Below are 12,164 nucleotides of genomic sequence, written 5' to 3' on the forward strand. Positions count from 1 at the left end.
CACAAAGGCTCGGCTGAATGTTTTGTCAGCTCAGTCACTTCGATCTTCATCTAATTTACCTCCACAACATAATGTGACGCTCATGAAAAGCTTCGGATGACTCGGCACATTTGGATAGGTTAGCTCTCACCGCCGGAACACGCCTGTATGGATCCAAGATTACATTCATAAACCCTCATTATGGCAAAACGCAGCTATCTCGAGCCTTGCATCCCATCATTTTAAAAGCGATTACACATAATGAAGCCACTTTACATCTTTGGAAAGGCATCATTTTCAATCTCCCCAAATCTTTGTGTTGCCATTAAAATGAAAACGCTTTATGGTTTTGCAGTGTCTACACATCCCGGTGCATTTCATGGCTTGTTACGGATTGGCCTATTATAAATAAAAGATTAGAGCGCGCCCAAGCTCCAGAGTGTATCAGTGTATTTCACTTTCATTGCCAAAAGCCTCCGAGGAGCAGTGATTATCTGGTTCTAGAGCAGATTCACTGGTTTTTGGTCTTGTGAAAGTGTTGGAGCAAACAACGACAGGAAAGAGTGGAGCTATGTAAAAGGATCAAAAATCAGATAATAATCAATATTAAAACTATGTCAAAACTAGATTCATTTGAGCAAATATCAATACTAAAAAAGTCAACAGGACAGAAATGAAGCTTTCCTGAATAGCTTTAGAATGATCTTGAACTATATCAGAACAAGTGTAAGAAAACATAGACTAGTATACACCCATGGACCACTATGGAACCTACTTGGACCTACCTGAAGTACTGGGATTCAATACTGAAAATCAGTGATGAGTATCGAGTCTAATCCATGTATCATTCGTTCATTTGTTTTTCAAAATAAAACCATGTTTTTTCAGTTTGATGTTGTGTTTAAATGAATAATGGAAAAAACTGATAACGGCTCTTTCCCGTTTCCGTGATTTAAACTGCGATGCTGGACTTTTGCGCCGCATAAGGACTGAACTGAGACTGAGTGTCGGGACATAGACTGTCAGGTGATCAGGACTGAGAACCATTTTAGTCCTGTTTTATTCCTGGTTCAGTCCGTATGCAGCGCAGAAGTCCAGCATCTCAGTTTAAGTCACGGAAACAGGAAACGGCCATTATCCGTTTTTTTCCATTATTCTTTTAAACACAAAATTGAAAACTGAAAAAAAAAAAAAAAAAATTGTTAGTTTTTTCATTTTGGTTTTGAAGACAAATAATGACAAATTTTTTCATTTTCAAATTTTTGGTTTTATTTTGAAAATCTAATGGATGAATGATAAAGATAGAGTCTATTCCTTAGTATCAAAACTGAGTTTGAACTTTTAATATTGTGACAAGGGACCACTGTTGCCATAGCAAATAGCAATTTAAAAAAGTAAATATTACATCTTTAGAATGGTGAAAAGTGTGGACGGGACCAGACACAATTTCAACAAGATGGGACAAGGCAAGAGACTGGGTCCACGAGAAGATGAGATTTTAAACACAATTTCTATAAAAGTATGTAAATGATTTAATTCAGTTCTCAATTTTTGCTTCACACTGCTTTTTGGAACACAAAAGTGACTCATTTGAACTTTTATCCATGTTATTATATTGTTACATCCTCAAAAACAGACCTGGAGTTGTGTTTTGTTTCATTCACACGTTTGAGTAACTTCGGCTTATTAGTCTGTCTACATCTCCAAATTTCAAAACGCTCTGTTCCTCCTTGTGATGTCATGAAATGATAGTTTTCAAGTTGACAGCTCCTTTGACCTTTTTGTTCAATAGATTGGCAATTCCAGGTCTGAAATCATCTGATGATTCCAGTGAAGCTGTATGAAGTTTGAAAACACAGTGGAGCATTTCTTGTATTGCTACATGACATCACAAGGTGGAACAGAGTGTTTTGTGTTTGAGAGAAGAACTCAGCCTAAATATACAGGGTTTGTGTTAAACGTGTGAATGAAACAAAACACAACTCCAGGTCTGTATGTAATGAGGAAACATTATAATATTGATCACAAACTAGTGCAATATGAGCCCTTTAACTACTTTAGTATATATAAAATCTTTTTAATGGTTTAAAGTGCTCAATATGACACTTTAGATCAATGAATAGCAGTCTTATGTCTTTCTAGTGAAAATAAAGCACACACATTTGTAAAAATCAATGACAGACAACCCATATTCTGAAAGTGATCACACAAACATCAGAAGAGTCTTTGAGCGCTACATGACACTGAATGTCTCAGTCTTAAATAACTGTGATATAGATCATTGTTTTCCAAAGACTGGACCGTGACCCTCAGGTGGGACGCAAGAGTTTTTTTGGGGGGTTGCCTTCTGATTATCTGCATGTAGGTCTGTGATATACACTTCTGACCCATGTTGAAATGTTAAGACATGTTTTGTATAATTTCTTATCTTTTTGTAATTATTTTATTGACTGTTTTGTTCCAATATTGCTGGTTCAGTTGAATGTTGAAAAGAAAAAGAAATGGGCTACATTTAATGTCCAAATATGCGACTTATGAATACTTTTATTGCTGCTTCAGTGACTGTTTTTCATTGTTTAAAACTTGAGTAAAACTAATTGTTCAGAGAGACACGATCACTCAGTCAACAATAAAATACGCTCAAAATATGGTCAAATCCACCTTTATTATTTGATTTATGAATAATGTCTATTGACTTGGGTCATGAAGGTTTGTGACTTTTAAAATATAGGTCCCCAGAAAAAAAAAGTTTGGGAAACACTGAAGATGCTACACAAAATAAGGCAAAGAAGGTTATTACAGTGAAATTCCAAAAAAAACAACCAAACCGGGTCATTTTTTACCAACTTATGCATCTAATGTTTAATGTGGGTAGGTCTTACAGCTTTGTAACTAGCACCATTTGATTCCCTGACCCTGAAAATGTGGGTTTAGCTGTTAAAATCAACATTTCAACATATTCAGAGGCTGAGATATTCCAAAAAGTGTTTTTTGGTGGCCATTTTTTTTTTTTTTTTATTCAATATGGCTGTCATATGGACACCTGGGCAAATGCAAACATTGATTTTCTGACTCCATATAATATAACTTTTCCAAAAATATATAGTTTAGCAAATCCCCCAAAAATTCCCACAAAAGTATATAAGGAAACGGACTATAATATCTATTGACTTGGGTTGTGGAGGTTTGTGACTTTTAAAATATGGGTCCCCAGAAAAAAAAGTTTGGGAAACACTGTTAAAGATGCTACACAAAATAAGGCAAAGAAGGTTTTATCTTGTGCTTTCACCAAGAGATGAAGACAACTGAAAGAAATCAATAGTGGTGTTTTAGGCTGTTCCAATTTCAGTGTATATTCCATTGCTATATTTCAATAAAAATGTTTTCATCCAAACTGAGATGTCAATGAGCTTTTCTGACGCAGCAGCTCCATCCCTAAAAACGCTGTCCTCGGGGAGAGCATGTGAAGATGCATGTGTCCATTTCCTTATCTGCATTTTTCATAACCTCTCCAGTGTGTTCTGCTGTGACTAAGGATGGACACTTAGAAGCTCAAGTTTTGCTCATCCAAATCACACTAAAATTTACCATTTACTTACTTAGCCTCACGCTGCCCCCTTCTCCGTCCTCCCCTGGTGCTTTCTGGCAAACCTGGACACATCCACGTTGTTAGATAAATCCTTCCGTTGCATGGGTTCCGGTGGTCATGTGGGCTATGAATATTACTAATAAATCTGTTTATTTGACCTATTGATTTAGTTTGAAAGTTACTGTCCGTGCGTAACTTTTATCACATGAAATATGATCCGGTTAGTAGAGGAAATGGTGTAAATAATGTTTCACATGGATGTTATGTAATGAGGGAGGGACAAATGGGCATATATAGGTGCGCTCTGCAGCTCTGCCGTCAGTATTGTCCTGGTTACAGTAAAGGTAACGAGAGAGAAAGAGCAAGTGACTGACTAAAAGACTTAAAGGAGAAGTCTAATAAAAACTGTTTCATTTTTGTTTGTTCATTTGCCAATAAATTGAACTATTTAAAGCAAGAACTACCACTGTGCCACTGTAAATCATTTTTCATGCATGTTTGGCACCTTCTTTGCACTGTGGGAGAGCAAAATAAACCACCACCCTCAAAAAAGCATATTCCGACTAAGCCTGAGTTTCCTGAAGAATCCACAACAATCAAGTAAAAAAATGCTCGATAAGATAAAGTAATCCTGACCAAGCCTGGCTCAAGTTCATGAACATGGGTCCGTAAGCACAGCATGCAGCACTGCAACACCCACTGCTCCTGACAGGTTACCCCAGCAGCATTAAACAATGGGTCAAATGTAGAGGACAAATTTCTCTCTGGCAGGGGTGTCAAACTCAAATACACAGAGAGCTAAAATTAAAAACTGGGACTACGTCGTGGGCCCAACTAAATATTTATTGAAAAATTTCAATAACATCTGCATGTTTTCTCTTCTTTTGGAGATATGTAATGTTAAACCCTTACTTATTAAAATAAATGTTTAACAATAGTTTTGCTTAAACATTGAAACAAACATAATATAAAATAATAACACAATTTTAAATATTGTCTCTATAGTCTATCTGTAGCCGGTGGACAGCTCTAATACATATTTGATATGATTTTCGCGAGCCAAATATAATTGTATCGCGGGCCAAATTTGGCCCCCAGACCTGAGTTTGACATGTCTGATCTATACAGACAATACAGTGTTAGCCTTATTCATCTCGCAGCATTAGAATTCGTTCACTCGACGGTAAGTGGGTACGTTTTTTATTTAACCAATCGCTGCTATTTGGTCGAGACGTATGTAATGCGTCGGAATGCTCAGTGGTGTCCAAGTAATTGCCAGCTTCACAGCTGTCCACTGATTGGCCGGTGCACAGTCTACAACTTCTACAACGATTCCTGACCTAGTCGCTGGAGAGAAATGAAATTGAGCGGAGGCACTAGGTGGCGCCAACCTGGCTAATACAGTGTACCTTAATGGTGCATTGTGTAACTTTTATGGTGGAGAGTCTCTCAAATGCTTTTCTCCATGAAGATGTTATTGTTTTGTCTGGAATGTTTCACAGTATGGTATTAAACCTTTCTATCTTCATGGAAACCAAATCAGACCAAGTTATAGGTCAGATCTGTGAAGAGGCAACCCTTTTAACAGTTAGAATACTTGTTTTTCTGGGTATTTTTGAGCTATAAAACCACCTGTAATTGAATAAATGTAAGGTAGAGCTGTTTAATGTCATATTGTGGAACATTCCAAGCAGAGCAATGACGTATCTACAGAAACAAGCAGGTGACGGACCCTCAACCAAAAAATTGCACCTTTAACTTTAATCTCAATGCAATATGAAAACTAAAGGCAGGACAGTTCTAATTTACCTCTGTGATATTAACATTGATTTGACCAGCGTGATCAGCCCTATCTCGCAATGATACAGAAACTAATTCCAAAAACCGATAAATTGGTTTCTGGCTTCATTACTGTGCAGTGCTCTGAATGTTCACAAAGTCATTTCATCTTGATATAAAATTAAAAATAATCAACCAACTTGGGAGTGTGTACGGTAAGAGACGCAGGATGAAACCAACTAACAAAGGAAAAGGTCAATGGATGCACAGGCTTCATCAATATCCAAAAGTGCAACTAAGCCCATTTTATTAAAATAGATTGCATCAAAAAAGTAAAAAATAAAACATACACTACAGCTTATGATGATGCTAATTATGTTTGTAATGGAAAGGTTAAATAGGCTGGGAGAGTATGAGTAATGTTAAGTCAGAGGCAGAGGCTCTAGTTTTCACATAGAAACCGGTAAACATCACCAACTATTCCAGACTCATATCAAAACAAATGATTTTTCTGAAATTGTATCAAACTCCAAACAGAGCTTTTTTGTTATTTTGTTCAACTAACAAGCTAATGAGGCCAAAGCATGACCTTCTGAAATAACAAGACAAGACCTGAGTAAATTGGTCAGCAGGGCATAGCTCTGCAACATCAAGCGATGGAGATCAGGTAAGAACTATGAACCTGCAACGTGATTTACAACTGATGTTTCTTTATAAGAAAAGAGCTTTAGACATTCATGGAAAAGCTTAAATCTGTTTATGAAGTCATATCCATGTTCCTTTCAAAAGAAATGAGGAGAGAAACCAAAACTTTTACTTCACATTTATTTTTATCCTGTAAAATATATGATCAGATATGAGTGAAAGCAGACATGTCAATCTCAGGCCCTCTATGTATTTGAGCTGCCCACCGGCTTCAGATACGCTATAGAGACATTATTTATTTAAAATGTTGTTATTATTTTATATTTTTCTTGTTATGGATTCAATGTTTAAGCAAAACTATTATTAAACACTTATTTTAATAAGAAAAGCTTTAACATTAAATATCTCAAAAGAAGAGAAAACATGCAGATATTGTTTAACATTTTCAATAAATATATAGTTTGGTACATAACTTAGTTCCAGTTTTTAATTTTGGTCCTCTGTGAATTTGAATTTGACACCCCTGAGTTAAAGTATGGTGTTCAGAGAAGTCCATTTTTAGGCGTAGTACTACTAAGTTAGGTTACTGAAGTAAATGTACTTGTAACAAATCTATTTCTGGTAATAGAATCTGGATAGATTTATTTTGTCAACACTTCTTTTAGGCACTTTTTTGCTGGACTTTACAAAGCTCATTCCAGTGACACATTAAGGAAAATTGACTTTTTTGAGCTTTTAACCTTTTATAGTAACCTGGTTAATGTCACATTTGTATCTGAATTGACTTCTACACATTGTTCGTCTGGGTTGGCTCTTACTGAAAGCCGTCAAGACAAATACTTAAATCTAATTGTTTTGGTGCAAGTTACAAGTCAGATCTGTGGAGCGGCAACCCCACTCACTGTCAGAATGTCTGTTTTTCTGGGTATTTTTGAGCTATAAAACCACCTGTAATTGAATAAATGTAAGGTAGAGCTGTTTAATGTCATATTGTGGAACATTCCAGGCAGAGCAATGACATATCTACAGAAACAAGCAGGTGACAGACCCTCAACCAAAAAATTGCACCTTTAACTTTAATCTCAATGCAATATGAAAACTAAAGGCAGGACAGTTCTAATTTACCTCTGTGATATTAACATTGATTTGACCAGCGTGATCAGCCCTATCTCGCAATGATACAGAAACTAATTCCAAAAACCTATAAACTGGTTTGTGACTTCATTACTGTGCATCCAGCTGAATTGAGTTCTACACATTGTCCGTCTGGGTTGTCTCTTGCTGAAAGCGGTCGAGACAAATACATAAATCTGATTGTTTTGGTGCACTTGGGCACTTCACATCTGGCTTCTGCCCAAACCACAACGCTGTTATGGGATTGGTCAACTCTCTGTTCCAGTAATTGTACCAGTGGGAAGTCTGACAAGATGCATTCCCCTGAGTTTCTGAAGTCACAAATATTGCAAGAATTTATCTTGCTATGAAAGGGTAATGTTTTGTTGCTATCTCCTAATCAAATGGACTCCTGAAATTGCATTTTTCTTTATTCACATGTGTTTCATTTATCTAAATTTTTTCCATTAATCCAAAATTATCTTTACATTTTGTATGTTTTCTACATATCCCATCTTATTTTTTTTTCTCTTATGAGGTGGATTACCAAAAAAACTCTATCCATCTGCTCCTGGTCCAGCCCTTCCGTCAAATTTTAGAACCCTGTGGCCCACGAGTCAGAAAGTTTGCTCACCCCTGCACCAGACCATTCGCAAACAAAACCCCAGAAGGCACCATCCACTCAGTGAAGAGCCATACATTCTGTGTTGGCAACAATGAGATTGAGGATTTAAAGCCAGAACAAAGAGAATGTTTGGTGAATTTTATCAAGGGGAAAGACATTATCCCCCTTCTTCCTACGGCACATGTTGCAAGGCCAAGCCATTTTATGTGGCCCACAAGGGGTTAAAATGGTATAATTTATTATTATGTTGTGACTCTGTGCCGTTATTACATCTCCCACAATGCACCGCAGTTGTTACCCGCGAAGTGACTGCATCTCACCACTAGAAAGGCCAAGAAAACTCATCAAATTTCCCCAAAAATGTCCAAGAAAAGAAAAATTGATGCAGAAGGACTATTTCATGAATGTTATAATGTGAATGTTTTACCTTAAACCTTTAAATCAAATCCAATCCACTTTATTTCTATAGCACATTTCATAAACAAAACAGTTTCCCAAGTGCTGCACAATACAGATAAAACATATCCAATAGAAATATAAAGCTCTACTTAACTCTACTAGTCCTCATTAAGACTAGTAAAATCAGATAAGAGCAAGTATACCAGTAAATAATAAAAAGGTAAAAAAATAAATAAATAAATAAAAAATAAACAAAATGAATAAATATGAAATGAAAAATCAAATACAGACTTTTACAGTTTTGTAACATACTGATATTACAGTTACAGTTGCAGTCTTAACTTTACAACTGGCACTTTGATGACAAACATGATGCAAATGTGGCCCTTGGTGAAAATGAGTTTGACACCCAAGTCCTACGGGATTTAGAAAAAGCTTAATATACCAGTTAGCCCCGTTAGCTAGTGATGTTACGAGATGTGCCGAGGCTTCAAAGCCTGTGTCGAGTAATGAAGGGGGTGTTTCCGCAAAGTGCATATCGAGGCTTGCTTCATTTGGGGGAGGAGCCAAAATAATGACAAAAAAAAAATGACATCCGAAGTCTTGCTGCCGGCTCTACCACGTGACTGCTTCAGGAAGTGGTTCGCGGATTTGGTGCGATTTGAAACATAAGGGCCAGTTAAATGCAACGGATTCTCCCAAAACATTTTGTGGTTTTGGGTTATTACGAGTTTGGTAGATTCTATCTAAGAATCTTTTTTTTTTTTTTTTTTTTTTGATGGAGCCAGCAAGTGGCTTTTCTCTGCAAGTTTTTTTTTTTTTAAAGCACGGGAACTTCTCTGTAAAAAAGAAACTGTCTGAGTCCAAATACTGTGGAGAGATTGATATTTCTAAAGAAAAATGAATAAAATGACCCTATTTTGCTGTCCTCATTGTGGCATAAGCACAGACATAAAGTAGTAACACAAGCACAGTCACATTACATCCTGATCTCCAATTTGTTCCTACTTTTTCTTTTACCCCGACCATTATATCATGAACACAGACTCCATGTTAATACATTCACACTTTGAATGTTGATATCACAAACATTCAAATATTTAATCATTCATTTATTCAGTATAAATCTTTCTATCAGAACCACAATGATCATGTTGATTGTTCTATTTTCACTCTGCCTGTTATACATTTTTTTGGCCACTTGATGGCACAGTGGAGCAAATGAAACACCTTGAAGCATCGGCTCAAGAGTCGAGCAAATGGATGGAACGCTTCAGTGCTTCACGGGGCTTCATCTCGCCATCACTACTGTTAGCGGCACATTACGTACATTACGACCAAATAGCACTGATTGGTTAAATGAAAAAAAAGTACCCGCCTACCGTCGAGTGAACGAATCCTAACGCTGCGAGGTCAGACAGTTTCCACGAAGTGAAACCGGCTGATGAATCAAGCTACCAGATTGTTGCATCACCAGTAAAAACGCTGACTTCTCTCCTGCAGGTGTAGAGCCCATAAGCCTTTCAAAGTGATTCAAAGTCCCTCATATTACAGCTGACATTTACAGTCTCCCGCCGTCTTAAAGCGCACACTGGAAATGAACGTCCTATATGTACTCTGCATCGACTTATTTAGTTTACCACCGCTGCGTTAAAACACTCGGCTGTACGCACATATTTATTGTTCTCTGGTTTCTTCAATTACCCAGTTGTGTCTTTACATTATGGATGGACTATAGGCTACACCCATGCACTGTTTTTATTCCAGGGCCAGACAGTAAATCCATAACCCACACGCACCTGGCTTAAGTGGCTCACACCTGCTCTCCACGGCTTCATCTGTGTGCAGCGACGGAACACAGAAGCTAAGAAAGCGAGGAGCTAACACCAATGTAAACAGAATGGCACTGCGGCTCTAGCTGGGGGACTCATTAGCGCTGCGGCTCTGACACCAGGCAGCACCTCCAGAGAGCAGCAGCCACTGTCACACAAGGAGCTTTTTTTACTGGCGCACTTTACAACTCAAGCCTCCAATTTAAATCCAACACTGGTGAGACATGAGACTTTACTAGACATGCGGGTGCCGAGATTATAACCAATCTGCAGGGAAAGAAAGAGTTCATGGCAGGTTTTGACAAGTTTTATAGTTATGAAGAGATAGAGGCTTTGTGAAATAGAGCAGAGAGAATAGTAGACTTTTTGTTAGTTTTATTATAACTACGCCTTAATTAGCTGTAACAAGGCATGAACAAAGACTACAAACTGTTCATAGTGAGGAAATTGTTTATTAATGGTTTATCAGATTTAGTAACTACTTAGGGTTAAAAGTTAAGGTATCAACTAAAGTGGTGCATATGCATTATTATTTATAGCATTGTTTGCCTTTAAACTGAGTCTTGAGTACCTTTGCGTTGGCATTTTAAATGAAAATAATGGCTCTGTTCACCAAAAGACAACGTGTCCCTTAATGTGATGTACCCGTCCACACTAGTACGAATCTGAGTCATTTTCGTTGCGGATACAGTGTTCGTCCACACTAATCCGATCAAAAACGGCTCCAGGGACGGAACGATCTGGTGCCGCCAGCTCCCACGAATCCGGTCCAGCACTGTGTGGACACCTGAACACATTGATATGCTCATGTAGGTCTATGCGCTAGAGATGCGCGGATGGGCTATTTTTTCATCCGCAACCAAACACCAAACTCATCATCCGCCCGTTGTCCATTTTGCATCGAAGGTTTTCAAAACCGCACCCGCCCGCCATCCGCCGATTGATTTTAGATTTTAGAACAATCATACAGCAAACAAACTAAGGAGCCTCGATAAAAATGCAAACTCTATAGCTCATTCATTCCAAAATTCGCTCAGTGTGTATATTCGCATTCTTAATTGTCCATAACAACCCCAAACTTACCTGGTTTTCTTGCGCAGCTAATTAACTGACAATGTTTTCCGATTAGGCTATTTTTGCACCTTCTTGCCTTCCTGTTGGATGTTGTTACATTCTGAACATTCTGCCATTGCCCGATGTTGTTTCAAAGTCATAGCCTCACTCCATCGGTCTTTCTTTAAGTTTTAAATACCCCGAGTGGCAGTCTACGCTATAATGTCTGCGTGTTTTAAAATATAACTGATATCGAAACAAAATAGACAGATCATCTCATCCAGATGAACCTTTATTGAAATCAGGCAATGCCCTCTTTATATTCCAATTGAAATAGGCAAGAAAAAATATGCATAACTAAATAAATATGTCCCTATAGCCACTTATGTGTTGGCAAACAGCTGAAATAAATTAGAAATAATAAAATAAACTGCATATAATATGTGCCTCGTAAACCTTAGGCATCAATAACCCGACACAACCTGAACCTTCAGAACATAAAAACGAGGTCAAATGGGCTAATTAAGGATATGACGTACACTTCATACTACAAGCATAGACAATGAGACTCGTCTTTTCAGACGTAGGTAACAATACTAACAATAACTTTTTTTTTTTAGTAGTTAAACCGCCACCCGCCCGAATTTAATTAAAATATAATTTTTCGTCACGTCATCCGCCCGACCCGAGGATGACGGTTGTAACCGCAATCCGCGCATCTCTACTATGCGCCGCAAAGTAATTCACCGCCAAAACGCTAAGAGGCTAGAATATATGTCCATTCATATATACAGGCTATGAGTATGACTTGCAGATGTATAATCTCTGAAAAGTTTCACATGAACCATCTCCAACGTGATAAAAGCACAGAACAGACTCACCATCAGCAGAACACGCCTCTGTCACAGAAAGAACACATATAATCCACTGGGTCGTGTCCTTTAGTCCGACAGAAGCTGAACCACATCAGCACACAATAGCGAGCTGTTTTTGAGCGCTCAGTTGATGCAAATTAGCCATGCAGTTTTAAGTTTAATTTCTGTATAACATACACAAACAGCTGTGTAGATATCTGGATGCAGATAGTTTCCAGTAGGGTGATACGCTGATTCATTTCAGTGTAAACGTAGTCTTAATGTGTTTTATGTTT

The sequence above is a fragment of the Boleophthalmus pectinirostris genome, unplaced genomic scaffold (assembly GCF_026225935.1).
Source record: "Boleophthalmus pectinirostris isolate CB_2022bp ecotype Guang Dong unplaced genomic scaffold, ASM2622593v1 HiC_scaffold_15, whole genome shotgun sequence".
NCBI lineage: Eukaryota > Metazoa > Chordata > Actinopteri > Gobiiformes > Gobiidae > Boleophthalmus > Boleophthalmus pectinirostris.